Source organism: Staurois parvus, unplaced genomic scaffold (genome assembly GCF_062004578.1).
Source record: "Staurois parvus isolate SC_StPar_1 unplaced genomic scaffold, SC_StPar_1.0 ptg000117l, whole genome shotgun sequence".
NCBI lineage: Eukaryota > Metazoa > Chordata > Amphibia > Anura > Ranidae > Staurois > Staurois parvus.
The window spans coordinates 1848661-1865129 of NW_028317913.1; the positions used below are offsets into that span (position 1 = coordinate 1848661).

A 16469-nucleotide genomic window follows, 5' to 3' on the forward strand; every position below is an offset into this window, starting at 1 on the left:
TCTCTCCTCCTCCAAGCCCATTAAACAGCTAAACAAATTAGGGGTGGGATATTACATCTTGATTGATGGAGGCTTCACCTCCCTGTTATTCTAAGGCACAGGCTTGAGGGGCGTGACAGCCTGTGACTGGCAGAAATTCACCCACACCATGTTATTGCCAAAAAATAATAAATATTTGATTTCATATATATATTTGTATGACAATATAATACAGTTTATTGATATAATTTTTTAGTGTCCCAAAGGCAGTTTTTTTTTAAGTTTGAACATGTGACCAGCTGCAGAGGACTTAAAGCTCCTCCTGCTTTTGTTTCCCTGCAGACAGGATAGGAGAGAGCTGGATCACATGACAGATGTATATTGAATAAGAAAAAGGTACTTAGATTGTGTTTTTATAATAATTACAGTGCCATAATCCATTCACAGAAAGAGAAGGCATAATGTAAATTAAAAGTGTGTGTTTAGTATGACATAAGCCAATCCAGGAGTTATGATTTAGTAGGTAATTTAGAAGACTTTATTCCATGTTAAGAATTAGGCTAAACACTTAGGCTATTTTACTTTATTTATGTGTATTTATTACAGGTAATTATATAGAGTGTCATCAATTTTAGTCAGTGCTTTACAGCTTTATTATACATTCACATCAGTATTAGTAAAAAAAAAAAAAATCTCATAGCAAATCGCCCAGTAAAAGTGTATGTACATTTGTGCAAAAAAAAGGCAAAAAACCCAAAACAATACAATTGTTTTTAGTCTATTTCCTGTGCTGGTCAAATGTATTTCATTGATTTAAAACATTTAAACTGACCACTAGACAGTGCTGAGTATCATAGCAAATTCCTGTGATACTTAGCTCCATCTATTGGCCAAATGCTGTTATTTCGATTTTAAATCAATGAAAAACATTGGACAAGCACAGGAAATAGCCTAATAACTTTCATTTTTGCCCCTTCGCACAAAATGAATGTACCTGCACTATCACTGAGCAAATTGCTATGCAAATGTTTCTATCAATACACCCATGAGTCATTGTACATGTTGTTTTAGTAACAATCTGTCAGGGCAGGAGCTGTGGAATGGACAGGCAGGCCTAATGGCAGGGTCACGCACAGACTGACGAAAACCACCACCCACAGACCAGAGTCCCTCAGGGCACGGAGTCTAAGCCCCAGACTGCCCTTCACCAGGGCCCCTGATGGTGGGGATGAACTTGACGCAGCCAGGGACCAGGTCGCGGCCCACGAGAAACCCCAGCTGCGGTAATGGCCACGGCCAATGGCGTATAGCTGGTAGGAACCAGATAACAACGATAGCGTAGTCGGACAGGCCGGGTCGATAACAGCGGGACAGACAGTACAGAACGGTAGACAAGAATACACAGGTCACAAGCCGGGTTCAGCAACGGGAGGTCAGATAAAGGGATAAGGCTGAGAATAGTCTAGACCAGTGGTCGGCAAGCCGCGGCTCGCGAGCCACATGCGGCTCTTTACACACTTTAATGCGGCTCTTCTGTGTGCCGGGCGCCCGCTCCCCTCCCTCCTCTCGGGCGGCCGCCCCAAAAGTCAGGACTCTGCAGCTAGCCCAGCAATGGGCAAACTACGGCCCGCGGGCCATATACGGCCTGGCGGACCGTATACGGCCCGGCGGACCCTTTAATCCGGCCCGCGGAGCGTGGCAATCATTGGCTGTCAGGATGTAGGCAGGGCAGCGTGACGAACTCCTCTCCTCTCACAGTCCGCCCTGAAGACCGGAACGGCGTGGGAACACGGTGAGAGGAACGCGCAGAGCAAAGGTAAGTGAATTGACACAATATGGGGAATGAATTACTATAGGGGGGATGAATTACTATATGGGGGATGAATTACTATATGGGAGATGAATTACTATGGGGGATGAATTACTATATGGGGGATTAATTACTATGGGGGATGAATTACTATATGGGGGATGAATTACTATATGGGGGATGAATTACTATGGGGGATGAATTACTATATGGGGGATTAATTACTGTGGGGGATGAATTACTATATGGGGGATGAATTACTATATGGGGGATTAATTACTATGGGGGATGAATTACTATATGGGGGATGAATTACTATGGGGGATGAATTATTATATGGGGGATGAATTACTATGGGGGATGAATTACTATATGGGGGATGAATTACTATGGGGGATGAATTACTATATGGGGGATGTATTTTCAGTTTTAAAAATGTGGCTCTCAAAATAAATTTCAATCGTGGTTTTGGCGAGATTTGGCTCAGTTGAAAAAAAAGGTTGCCCACCACTGGTCTAGACAAAGCCGAGTCAGTTTCCAGGAGAGCCACGAGAGTAGAATAAGAGCTGCAACAACACTATCAGACAGGACACGAATGCAAAGAGCACGTGCAGACAGCAGGCTTAAATATGCTCAACCACACCCCTCTGGGGGATGGCCCACAGAGGCCTGAAAGCATAAAAGGCTCCCACCATGCTTTGCAGAAACCCAAGATGGATGCCAGCACATGGAGCAGCATAACCTCTGGAAAAAGGTAGGACCTTGACAGTACCTCCTCCTCAAGGGCCCCTTCCCCTCCGTGGTTTAACAAAAGGCTTCTGAGGAAAGCGTGCATGAAAAGCGCGGAGGAGGGCACATCCGTGGAAGGAACCCAGGAACGCTCCTCGGGACCATAACCGCGCCAATGAACCAGAAACTGCACCCGACCGCGCACCAATTGAGAGTCCAGGATCCGGCTCACCTCATACTCCTCATGACCGTCAACCCGGATGGGACAGGGCCGAGGCGGAGAAGTGGTGAAGCGTTTGCAGACCAGAGGCTTCAACAGGGATACATGGAAGACATTAGAGATCCGCATCCCAGGAGGAAGGGCAAGGGCATAGGCAACCGGATTCACCTTGCGGAGGATGCGAAATGGGCCAACAAAACGGGGGGCCAGTTTGGGTGCGGGCACCCGAAGATTGAGGTTGCGAGAAGACAACCACACCCGATCTCTGACCTGGTATGAAGGAGCGGGCAGCCGCCTGCGATCAGCCTGGAACTTCTGGCGCTGTGCTGAGTCCTTCAAGGACTTCTGGATCTGCCCCCATGAAGAACGCAGGGCAGCAAGATGGTTCTCCACAGCCGGAATGTCCTGTGGTGAGAACCTCTCAGGTTGGAGCCCATAGTTGGCCATGAAGGGAGACATCCTGGAGGAGGAGTTGACAGCCGAGTTCCTTGCAAACATAGCCCATGACAGGAGATCGGCCCAATCGTCCTGATGGTCTGAGATATAGCAGCGAAGGAATTGTTCCAGGGCCTGGTTGGAATGCTCTGCAGCCCCATTGGACTGCGGGTGGTAGGCCGAAGAGAAGGAGAGCCTGATACCCAACTGGGAGCAGAAGGCACGCCAGAACCTGGACACGAACTGACTCCCACAGTCCAAGACAATCACCCTGGGCAACCCATGCAGGCGAAAAATCTCCCTGGCAAAAACCATGGCCAGTTCTTGCGCAGTTGGTAATTTCTTGAGCAGAACACAATGGCATAATTTGGAAGATGCCGTGGAGATTTATTCTGGGCACAGACCGCACATGCCGCTACATAAGAGGCGATGTCGGAACGGAGAGTTGGCCACCAGAATAAACGAGAGATGACCCAGGACAACTGGTTCCTCCCCGGATGACCGGCAGTCTTGGAGTTATGGTAGGTACGCAGCAGGCGGGTACGCAATCCCTCAGGTACGAAACATCTACTATCCGGTCTCTCGGAAGGAGCGTCAGTTTGAGCAGCCAAAATTTGCTCCCCAAGGGGAGAAGTCAGACTGGAGCGAATGGCAGCCAGGATCTGATGATGAGGATCTGAGGTATGACCGAGGTTGGCTCAGAGTCCTCCCTGGACAACTCAGAGTATTGCCGCGACAATGCATCAGCCCTGACATTCTTGGAGCCAGGCAAATAGGAAACCACATAATTGAAACGTGACAAGAACAAGGCCCATCTGGCCTGACGGGGAGTCAATCTCTTGGCCTCCGAGAGATACATCAGGTTCTTGTGATCGGTAAGAATGAGGACCGGAACCGCGGAGCCCTCGAGCAGGTGCCTCCATTCCTTGAGAGCCTGAATGATGGCCAACAACTCCCTATCTCCAATCTGGTAGTTGCATTCTGCAGAGGAAAGCTTCCTGGAGTAGAACCCACAGAGAAGTAGGAGTCCATCGGGCGGCCGACGCTGAGACAGAAGAGCGCCTACTCCCGTCTCAGATGCATCAATCTCGAGGACGAAGGGCAACCCAGGATTGGGATGAGACAGTATCGGAGCCGAAGTGAATGCGGATTTCAGAGCCTCAAAAGCTACGATGGCCTCGGATGGCCACTCGTGAGTATTACTGCCCTTCTTGGTTAGGTCTGAGAGAGATTTTGCCAGCGTGGAGAAGTTCCTGATGAACTTCCGATAATAGTTGGCTAAACCCAAAAAGCGCTTAATGGGCCGAAGACCATTGGGACGAGGCCACTGCAGAACCGCCGCAACCTTCTGAGGGTCCATGGAAAATCCCACCACAGAAATGATGTAGCCCAAAAAGGCAACCTGGGACCGGTGGAATTCACACTTCTTGAGCTTACAAAAAAGTTTGTTCTCACGTAACCGCTGCAGCACCTGCTTGACATCCTGGATATGGGACTCCATGGAGGCAGAGTAAACCAGGATGTCATCCAAGTAGACCACCACGCCCTCGGGGGATGGACCACAGAGGCCTGAAAGCATAAAAGGCTCCCACCATGCTTTGCAGAAACCCAAGATGGATGCCAGCACATGGAGCAGCATAACCTCTGGGAAAAGGTAGGACCTTGACACAATCATCATTTGAAAAATGCATATATAATTGAAGGATAAATTCACCTTTGGGAACATGTTACATGTTCTACCTGTTTTTAGAGTGTAACATGTAACATGCTCCCAATGCTGCAGTTCTATGACAGAAGTACGGGGAGAAGCTCCCTGCATTTTTAAATCAGTGCGGTTATGTGTGGCTCCACCCACGCGACCGCATCATTTATTCATGGAGTTCTCTGAATGAATACACTACATGTCCTGACAGCCTTAGCGGATGTGGGCTTGCAATTTTTAATGAACTACCATGGCGCTGTGGAGCATCATGGCAGTTCATTGTAGCTTCCTGTCAGTATATCTGCTTGCTTGTACATCTCATATGGGCAAGCAGATATTATACTGACAGGTCTGCAGAAGACCAGCATGGCATCAGCAATCTACTGATCTCTGGTGTAATGCTTTACAGGCTCCTGTAGACAAAAATAATAAATGAACATTTTTTTTTTACCTGCAAAAACAGTGCATTTATTTTTTTGTGCAAAAAATGAACTTATCCTTTAAATGCGTTCTTTAAAATGACACAATACCTTAAAACGACTTAATGTTTCCTAGCATGCTGAACTGCAGAAGACAAAATATTATGTGACAATATCAGAAGTTCTATACTACAATATCTGGAGCTGTTTTGTGCCTTGCTATGTGTCTTGTATCTAAATGGACACAAATTCAAAACAGATCAGATCGAAGTCTGTTCACAATCATGCAGAGATTCTCATAATTCTTTAGATCCTAATGAATATTATCGTGTGGTCCATACTCACAGTGATGTTGTGTCCACAATTCCTGTTCTTTTATCTACTCTCGGTGTACTAACCAGTTTTATAGTAAAACAAAAGTTATACAACAACAGGCAGGGCTGTCCTTCACTTTTGGAGGCTGACACTGTGATTCATATTCTGAGTTTCTGATTGGCTGGGACCTGATGAATAGGGAAGCTTATGCAACTCACAATGAAGGACCTTATACAACAAAACCAGCGTGTGCTGCAACGTGGATAGCAGAGAGTACAACTATAAAGTCTGAAACCAATGGAGGGGAACCTATTTAGGAACATAACACGATCTTAAAAAAAAGGAATAAAAACAAAGAAAAAGAATGACATTACAACAAAGCACCATGTTGATATCCTGTTATAACAGAACAATCCTTTTTTTGGAAACCAAATTCCTAGACACCCTTTACCTCTTCTTTGTGATCTGATGGATACTTGGGGTAATATACCTACACAACAGAATGTTTGAAGCACACTTCCCCTGAATAAATTGAGCTAAGCCCTGCTCATCGCTTACTCAATGGGATTCTGTAGCAAATTGTGAAAAGCAGAGAGCACATCTAGATAGATCCCTGAGGCCTTCTTTGGAGAGGAGACATGCTCTCCATAGTGAAGGGAATGCCTGCTTCTTTTAGTTAGTAATTTGTTTCTCCGAGGATAACTTGATACAGCACAGATATAATCATTTATTGCTCCTGGCACTGAAAACATGTAATCAAAGGGTATGTATAGCGGGCGTCTTTCTTGGTATTCTCACTTCTTGTCTGCAATAACAGTGCGGATACAGTCAGAATGACTATACCCTGCAATATGGTTTAGATATAAGAAGTATCAAGGGACAAAGAAGGGAGCTATAGTGGGATTTAACCACTAGACTACTTTGCTAAAAAGATTAAAAGAATATACTAAAGGTGACTACAATAACTTAAGGTCTCAAAACCCAAAAGCAACAATGTATTATATTGCAGCTTACGAATTCTTCGATGCTGTGGCTACATTCGCTTCTTTTTAGGCTTTTTTCCTTGATTTTGACCTGGTGATCCTGCCAGTAAATCTGATTTTTTAAACTTATTTTAATAAAGCAAGCTGTCCACCAGAAGTGGTAGATAGAGGGTTGAAATCAACAATTTAATACTGACAGGAGCACTTACAATGATTAGCTTTTATTCACCGATGTACTGTATAAACTTTATCCTAAAAGGAAAAAAAGTGTGTGCTGTAACTGCCAAAAAGTGTTAGCAGGAGTTTGGCTTTAAATTGTTCAAATCCATCTAACCCTAGGTTCACACCTAAGTGTTTTCCGCAGCATTTTGAAGAAATGCACTACAGTCCATTTAACATGATTTCCTATGGGACACGTTCACATCTCCACGTTTTCACCCGCTGTGTTTTTTGGAAAGGATAAGGGCCTTTTTTGAATGCAACATGCACGTTTTTGATGCGGTTTGTGTTTTAAATCTGCCTAGCAACAAGAAAAAAAAAATTAAAAAAAAGCAAAATGCATTAAAAACGTGGCAAAAACGCAGGTGCAAAATGCAATGCAAAGCAGAAACTGTGCATTTTTTGGAAAGGGTCAGGGTCTGTTTTGAATGCAAAAAGTTACGTTTTGGGTTCTATAGAGTTCAATGGAAATGCTGCAGAAAAGCATGTAGTGCGTTTTTGCCATGTTTTTGATGCGGTTTACGTTTTAAATCTGCCTAGCAACAAGAAACAAATAAATTTAAAAAAAAGCAAAATGCATTAAAAATGTGGCAAAAATGCAGGTGCAAAATGCAACGTAAAACGCAATGCAGAAACGGGTCAAGCACAAACTGCATAGGTGTGAACCTAGCCTAAGAACTGGTTCATATATATGAGAATTGGATGTGTTTTAGTGCCGTTCACACTGATGCGGTGTAAATTTGAGGAGGTTTTAGAGTGTGGTATCACTGTGCGATTTCTGCTGTCACAGGTGCGAACTGAATGTGATTTCTGAAGGGACTGGGCATAGCAGGAGATTTGCACCACACCCGCACATTTTTTAAATGGATCAAATTTGCATTTGTGGACAGGCCATATTGGAAATATTGCTTTTTGACATTACATGCAAATATATGCTTTTCTGAACGCATCTGATTCGAATTTGCAGCAGTGTGAACTGTCACTTAAATGACATCCAATTCGCATGACATGTGAAAAAACATTGGTTTCTAATGTGCCTGTTCACATATATGTGGTGCAACTGGAGTGCGGATTCAGTGCGGATTGAAAAAGGGGATTGTCAGTTTTCTGAGCAGTGCGGTCAGGCTCAGGTGCGAATTCCGGTTCATTGACTTCTATGGGAATGCTTCTGAATCGCACATGTCATCAATTGTGAACAGGATAAAATCCTAATCTAATCCTGTCCTGAACCTGATGTAAACCTAACCTGAACCGCTGAACAATCTGTCAGCTGCGAAAATGGAGCTTCAATTTGTATCGCACATGTGTGAATCCAAATCTGCTACTGCATCTAACACTACCCTCTCTGCAGTTTGACAATGCTGCTGTCCAAAGTGTGTCCATTGCTCCTCCATCCAGAGTGGAAACACCAGGAACTGAGCTAGGCTTCATGTACACGAGCAGCTCCTGAACTCGAGTTTAGGAGCTTTTGGTATTTTTTTGCCGAAGCTCCTAAACTCAACTCCATGAAAGCCTGTGTGTCCATATACAAATAGACTTTTAGCAGAGTTTAGGAGCTTCCGCCTTTAGGTGAGGTTAAACCTCCATTTCCTGGATACAGAGGAATTGCATTCAGGATAGAAACGTTTTGACCGCCAACCGCGGAAAAAACTCAAAAGCAGCAAAACGTGGCAACCGCAGTACCACCTTTTTGCCGTGATTTGTGTTTTCCCTGCAGCCGGCAGTCAGGGTAGGCTCGTGTACATGAACCCTTAATGGCCAGATCACCAAATGACAATAAAGGAAAAGAGGTTAAAAAAAGAAAACCACATTTAAGGATTGGTAAACTGCAATATTTTTTCATACTTTTTTTTTTATTGTTTGCTTTTAATTACATTTAAAAGCTTAATTGAACCTATTGAACAATATAAAGCAGTTGACTGCATTTCAGGTTCAACAAATCAAAACTGGTTTACCAAAACACAAGGTATGCAAAGTCTAAAGCTCCGTACACACATGCGAAATATCGGCCGAAAGTACAGTAGGGTACAGTGGATACCAGCTGACATTCAGCCCGTGTGTACAGGTCCTAGTTTGACAGATGCCGATCTAACCACTGGCTTCTGATTAACAAGCATGCTGGAAAACTAGCAGCCAATCGGCATTTGATCAGCGCTTTTAGCCAATGGCTGCGAGCACTGACCACTGTGTTATGGTGGGGGGGCAGTCCCCCTGTCAGAATAAAAAAGCATAGCAAATAGTACAGAGACCTCCTCACGAGTCGCTCAGTTTTTTTTTCATTCAGCCCAGGCTCTACAGTTAGATTTCTTTAGACAGCTACAACCTGAGTAGAAAGCCAGTCTCCTGCCAGTTTGCTTCATAGTAAGAATGTTTGCTGTCTTTGTGGAAGCAGTGGTCTCTCCGCAGAGTACTTATAGCCTCTATTTTCTAAAGAAAATGAACTGTAAGACTTAGCACACCTTTTGTTATGTTGTTCCTGAAATGTATTTAGTTTATCTAAACTGAAAGTTCAGTTGGACTTTAAAACATACTTTGCATTAAATGCAATATCTACTTATGTTTATTACAATTAACTCCTGCACTGCATGACCTAACCATGCTTTCCCCAAGATCCTGAGTATCCAACATTTGTGAGATGACATTCCAGCGCAGTGCAGGAGCATCTTTTCTCAGATTTTCAGTACTCAGCATTCTGGCCAGAATTTATTCACCTTGAGGTCATCACAGAGGACAAGGGGGCAATCTTTATGTCTGGAGGAAAAGAAATGTAATCTCCAAATATGGGAAGGTTTCTTCACAGTAAGAGCTGTGAAAATGTGGAATAGTCTCCCTCAAGAGTTGGTTCTGGCCAGCTCAGTGGATTGCTTTTAAAAAAGGCCTGAATTCTTTCTTGGATACACATTATATAACTGGATATTAACATTTATAGGTAAAGTCGATCCAGGGAATATCCAATTGCCTCTCAGGGGATCAGGAAGGAATTTTTTCCCCTGCAGGAGCAAATTGGATCATGCTTTGCTGAGTTTTTTGCCTTCCTCTGGATCAGCTGTGGGTATAAGATTATTTTTATTTATTTATTTATTTTTTAATGGTTGAACTGGATGGACTTTTGTCTTTTTCACCCAGACTAACTATGTAACTATGGTGATTTCCAACTGGGGTGCCAGTTGAAGTGAGTATGAAGTTGGCAGCAAAATTAGTACTTTCTTCTCTACAGGCTTTTAAAAAATTTAAATTGCAGTGTTTGGCTTAGGAATTAGGGGACCTTGCCTTGCTTTCTTTAGTTCTGAAGAACTCACCATCAATAAAGGAACTTTAAGTGTACTCAGGAGGGAGATTATACCCCAAAGTTACAACATATTCACACACACATTCAGTTCATCTATCTGTAATAGACACATATGATAATACATAATAACCCCAAATATACATGTAGCACTCTCCTAGTCAGCTAGGGGGAGCTAGTTTCCAATTGTTAGTGAGGAGGGCTGAGTAGCAGCCTGGTAGTGATAGCTTGTGTTCAAACTTTGGCCAAAGCTGAGAAGCTCTACAGACCAGCCCTCTGGAATTTCCCCTGCTGTAGAACTTTGGAGAAAGGTCTAGAAGCAGTGGGTGGATCTGAGGAGTGGGTGATCTGCACTTTTGAGGGATCTTGGCCAATCCCTAACAAGAGGCTTGACAAGGGACCAGGACAACCCTTAAAAGTGAGAGAACCTGAGCAGCAGGAGAGTTTGGGTGGAAGACAGAGAGGATGTGAGGCTGAAGGCAGAGCCTGGGAGGGGGCCCAAATGGAAAGGGTCTCACCTACAGGCAGTGGAGCTTGGACAGAAGAAAACTCAGACCCTCACTGGCACCTAGAGTGAGGACCACCTGTGTAGCAGGGAAGGAGTGGCCCAGCTAGAAAGCCTGGTAGAAGCCACCAACCCCCCAGCCACACAGGAGAAGGACTGAGTGAGTAAGCCTGCACCACCTGGGCCAGATAGGGGAAGGAGCACTCTGGTGGGAAACCAGATTAGCTGCCTCCCAGGACTATCTTATTTCTTAAAGTGGCAGGCACCACATTCCCTGCTCAGGGATTCCTCCAAATAGCTGGGTAAAGAAGAGGATTTATCTGGGGTCTGGGGTGGTACTAAAGGAGATGCTGACTAGCTCTCCAAAACAGATTGTTTTGCTGTAGAGACTTGTAAATAGTACCTGGAAGTTGTCCTTGGTTTCTTGGTTCCATCGGGCATCCCATACACCCCTTACCCCATCCATGTTGAAATTTCCCTAATAAAATCCAAAAAAAAAGTAAGTTCAAGGACTGGTTACTGACTCCTGGATGCAAGTCTGTGGCAAATGTGTGTTGCCCGACTGTGCAGGACTATAGGGGGACCCAAAACTTCTGCAACTCTTGAGGGTGTAGTGCTACATATATATAACTTGTCTTCATTACTTACATTGCTATCTTTATTGCAACATCCATTTTAATGTCTGTCCTCAAAAATGCACGTGTCAGTTTTCTCCCCAGTACTTTTATGTTATTGTTTGAGTAACAGTTTGCTAGTTGGGGTATACACAAATTTTAAACATGAAGATAAAAAGGGTCAGTACAGAAATATGTGATTCTACATTAGAGCACCTTTCACAATTTTGTTTTGTAATACAAGCATGCCTAGTGTCATTGGTACAACCTCTCAATTATATGTTGCTTAAGAGTACTCTAACCTATATTCTTTATGACAACTACCTATCACACTTCACTATGTCCCTCCCTATCCTATTATATACAACAGCCACATACGGGTTTTGTATAACAGGTCATACATACAGTTCAACAAGCTTTTTGGTTACGTGTCAAGCTACATTGCACAGATCCTGTTTCTAAGGATGAATTACACAAAAACCAGGCACCCTTCCGGTTGGCCAAAATTCAGATTTTTGGAATTCAGCTTGATAAGGTATAGCTAGCAAGCTGTGGTTAGTCACATTTAACTGACCTTCTTCTATAATTGTGACAATATTGTATTTGGTAAGGTGGGTTTCACAGTGCTATCTTGCGGTTTGGATTAAGCGTAAGTATACTGGCAGCTTTCATGCAGTTAACTGAGGGTTTCCCGTACACTTCTATTAAATCAAGTGGTTTTGGTGTGTTTTCTGAAAGCACACCGAAATTCCTGCAAGCAGGACTTTTGGTGCGCTTTCAGAAAACACACCAAAACCACCGATACTAATAGAAGTCCATGGGAAAGTGCATGGAACTGTACCACAGCCAAACCACAGTGTGAAGCTGCCCTAACAGATTCAGTGGAAGCTCCCTTTGGTGAAATGTGAAAATTTGCATAGGGACACAGTGTACCTGCCTGGGGTTTACTCTTTTCCATCTAGGCACAGGCCATCCTGCTGTATTAAAAGCTGATTGTCAATGACCTGATATTCCCAGATCTCATCCCAAGCTTGTGAATTTGTAATTTTTTTGGTTAGGCACAGTAGTTATGCACATCTCTCTCTACTCCTTTCTATTTATACAAGTCCATGGTAAATCGGAAAACTAGGATTCACACCCTTGCTCTGATCCCACTGCAGATCTCTGGAAGCACTGATCAGAAAAGAGGATGTTAGCAAAGAATGACTGACAAAAACTGCAGATCCACACAGAGACATGCTGAAACACAATCTGAATAGAGCATTTTATTAAACATTAATCAAACAATTGCAAGACATGGACTGGGATTTTTTAGGCACCAAAAACCACATTGATTAGCTAGTTAGCTACGGGGAGTCCTGATTGTTAGAGAGGAGGGTTGAGTAGCAGCCTGGGTGTAATAGTCAGGAGGTCAAATTGTGGTCAGAACTGAGAGGCTCTGCAGGCCAGCCCCTGAGGAATTTCCCCCTGCTCTAGAGCTTTGGTGGAAGGCCTAGAAGCAGTGGGTGGATCTGAGGAGTGGCTGGCTTGTACTCTTGAGGGATCCTGGCCAATCTCCAACAGGAGGCTTGGCAAGGGGCCAGGACAACCCTTAAAGGTAAGTGAGCCTGAGCAGCAGCAGGAGAGAACGGGTGGAAGAGAGAGAAGGACGTGAGGCTGGAAGCAGGAGTCTGGGAGGGGGCCCGGATGGGAGAGGGGCTCACCTGCTGGCAGAGGACCTTGAAAGATAGAAAACTTGGGACTTTACTGGCCCCTTGAGAGAGGACCACCCGTGTGGCAGGGAAGGAGTGGCCCAGCTAGAAGGCCTGGTAGCAGCCACCAACCCACAGGCAGCACAGGAGAGGGACCAAGTGAGTACATCTGCCCCCCATGGGCCTGGAAGGGGAAATGAGCTCTAGTGGAGAACTGGATTTGCTGTCTTACCAGGGGCTGTTTCACACTGCAGTGGCAGGCAATGGATCCCCTGCCCAGGGAAACACCCAGTACAGCTGGATTAGGATAGGAGTCATCTGGGGTCAGAGGTGGTACACTAGGAGATACTGGCTAGCTCTCCAATAAAGACTGCATTGCAGCAGAGGCTTGTAAATAGTTGATCGGTTCCATTGGGCATCCTGTACACCCCTAACCCTATCCCAGTTCAAACCCCTTAATAAAAATAACAAACAAAGCTCAAGGAATGATCTCTGACGCCTGGATGCAAGCTTGTGTGAAGATGTGTATTGCCTGTTTGTGCAGGACTATAGGGGGACCTGAAAACTTTTTTGCAACTCCTAAAGGGTTAGTGCTACTATTAAAAATCTACAAATTTTATTGAAACATATGTAGCGCCCTCTTAGTTAGGTTGCTAAGTAATAGATAAATGTTGTTTTTGGCTGGGTGATACTCAACCCAGTTTGATCTGCATAGGCCCACATTTGGTTTCTCTCTAAGCTCAGTAGGTTTGTGGTCTGTCAATTACCAGTAGGGTCATTACTCCACTGGCCACAGTATGAGGGTTCCTGCTTGGGCTGAGTTATGAATATTCATCTTTCTTTTGGTCATCCCAGTAGGAGGTACAATCCACTGGGGCATGATGAGGGAGAGTATAAATCTTTGGGAGAACCATGTGCTAGCTCCCTTGCCTCAGGCTGAGACCTGAGACATTGTTGCTGGACTGTTATGCTGCTAGGCCCAGGAGCCTCACTGGAAATCCAGGATATCATTTCGAGCACAATCCTACACACCTCACTAGAAGACATCTGAAGCTAAGCCTTGGCGGCTATCCCTTAACCTCCTGAGTGAAAGACTGCTGACATTTGGTGCTGCAAGGAGATAAGAGCCATTGTAGTATTATGGGATACAGATTGCGCAACAAATCCTAATCTGGCTTTTCCCTTCCAGTCTCAGTGATCAAGGAGTCCTATTTTCAAGACAGTGAAGTTAGAAACCTGTTCTCATCGGAGTATCCCATGCCCTACACCCCTCCTCTGTTACAAGTTTACTCAGCATTAAAACTTGAAAAGGCATCCCCTAGACTGGTCAATGGTTCAGTGTACATAGAGTTGTTGAAGTGTGTGTGATTTCATGGATAAATTGTTATCTAAGTGTAGTGGGACCTGTGAGGACTGTTGACTGATGATAATGAAAGATGATTAAAGTACAGTCACACAGATGATGTTGATAATCTGGGGTTTTTCTCCTGATTGTGCAGAGTATTTTGCTCTGTATATGTCTGGTTTAATATTCTAATCACTACAACTGCAAACATGACCTTTCTGCTAAAGTTAGCAACTGTTTCTTGCAGGGAATATTACACCATCATAATCTAGGACTGGCCAAATTTCAATCCATGTATGGGCAGGCTGGTTGTACACAAGTCAACCTATTGATTGACTTGTGTACAACTAGCCTATTGGAAAGTTTTTCTCGATCATTGCCGCCAACAGTGTTGCCAACTATCAGTATTTTTACTGGAAGCAAGTAAAGACCGGGCACTTTTCTCCTGGCAGTAAATGCCAGTGACAGGAAAAAGCTGGCAGTTAAATGTGGCTGTGACACTTGGCTTGGAACTGCACATGCACACTTCTGGTCCGGAGTCGCCTGAGACCACCCGAGTGCCTACTACAGTTGTTCAGGTGGCACTGGTGGGGGGAAGGCCTGGCAGAGGTGGTGCCTGAGTGTGTCATATGATGTCATAGTGTAAGGGAGCCGAGTGGAGCAGGCAGAGCCTCGTGTGTGGGTCTGCAGGATGGGAGCAAGACAAGCCAGGAGCGGGACTGTCAGTTCTGTTTAAACTGGAGTGGACTGAAGCGCCCACCTTGCTTGGAGAAAGACTGTCACTGTGAGGAGGCGAAGTGTCATGTCGGTGAGGTGTCATCATCATCTATGCTGCTGCACACTGCTGTCAGTGTGACTGTGAGAGTCAACTTCATTTGTATGTGTCTGCCCAGTCTAATTTCTTGCCCTCCAGAGTCCTGTTCCTGAGATACATACTTACTATATCAAAAATAAAATAGGAAATATGTTTTTGCCTTAATATCTACCTTAAATCACATCCCTACTTGCATATTGTACTTATTTGTAGCTTAAATACTGAAATTTGCACTTAAAACTGTAATTTTTCTAACTGTTGGAAATGCCAGCAAAAACATGGCTGTGCCAGTAAAATTTGGGTGTCGTGTCAATGAATTTCAATCTGGTAGGTTGGCAATACTGGCCGCCGGCTGTATCCAACTGTGCTGATGAGTGTATTCTGATGGCAGGGAGGTCTCCATGCTGTCTGAATACAATATCTCAGCAGGAGGGATTCCCCATCCACATTGAGTGTGTTGATGGGGAAATTGAGTCATTTTCTTTCATTCAACTCAATGGTTGAATGAAAGAAAATGACCTGTGTATGGCCAGCTTTAGACTAATGCACAAGTAAAGCTTCTGCTGGAGCTGTTTTAGGCATATAAAGCTACATAAAGGTCAAAATGTACTACCACTGATCAACTTCTGTACAAACAGCCTGTTTTTTCTTAAATGATCCGTACCACTAGCTAAACCCAACAACACTGATCAGTGTGTTCTAACAGCGGGGTAGACTCCCACCATCAGAACACAATAGCTCAGCGGAAGTGATTCCCCATCCACATCGAGTATGTGGATGGGGGAATTGGTTCATTTTTTCCGTTCATTAATGTAATTTAATTTTTTTGTGAAAGAGGTGAACTTACACTTTATGGCCTCATGGTCACTGTAAAGTCTCAGGTTTTGGCCCGTCAGCAGCCAGGCCATAGGCATTTTTGGGTGCCAGGAGGCACAAGTGCAGTGTTCAGCCCCAATACCAGAAAACTTATCAAATCTATCACCTGAAAACACCAGGATTTCAAGCTGACAGGCCAAACCACCCATGTACACGTAGTCTAAGGTTGGCCATACACTATACAATTTTCTGTCCAATTTCTGCCCAATTTCATTTAGATTTACCTTTAACTATGTAGTGCAAAAGCCTACCTAATTGGATACAATTGAAAGTGTTGCTAGGTTTGACCTCCTATTATATGGTTTTTGGTACATCTAAACCAAAAATCCCAAGAAAATTGGATCATCTATGGCCAGCCTAAGTGGTTGTAAACAAAAACATCTGCACCAATAAAGCCATGTCACGCTTTTGATTTAGTAGCAGCAATCCTCTTTTTTAGCTGTTTCTTGCTAAGCAAATCATAATTACTTTCACAAATTGTAGCTCAGTTGCTCAGCTTTTGAGTTTGCGCAGTTTCAACTCAGCAA

General features: G+C 44.2%; 1 protein-coding gene across 1 annotated transcript in view; it reads right to left on the reverse strand.

Annotated features, from left to right (window-relative positions):
- LOC149467265 (uncharacterized) overlaps positions 1-5761 on the reverse strand; it is a 46304-nt gene extending 40543 nt beyond the window's left edge. Inside the window, exon 1 of the mRNA XM_089672009.1 lies at positions 5640-5761. The gene's annotated coding sequence lies outside the window, so the exon portion shown is untranslated. The remainder of the gene's footprint in view (positions 1-5639) is intronic.
- Positions 5762-16469: the final 10708 nt, after the last annotated feature.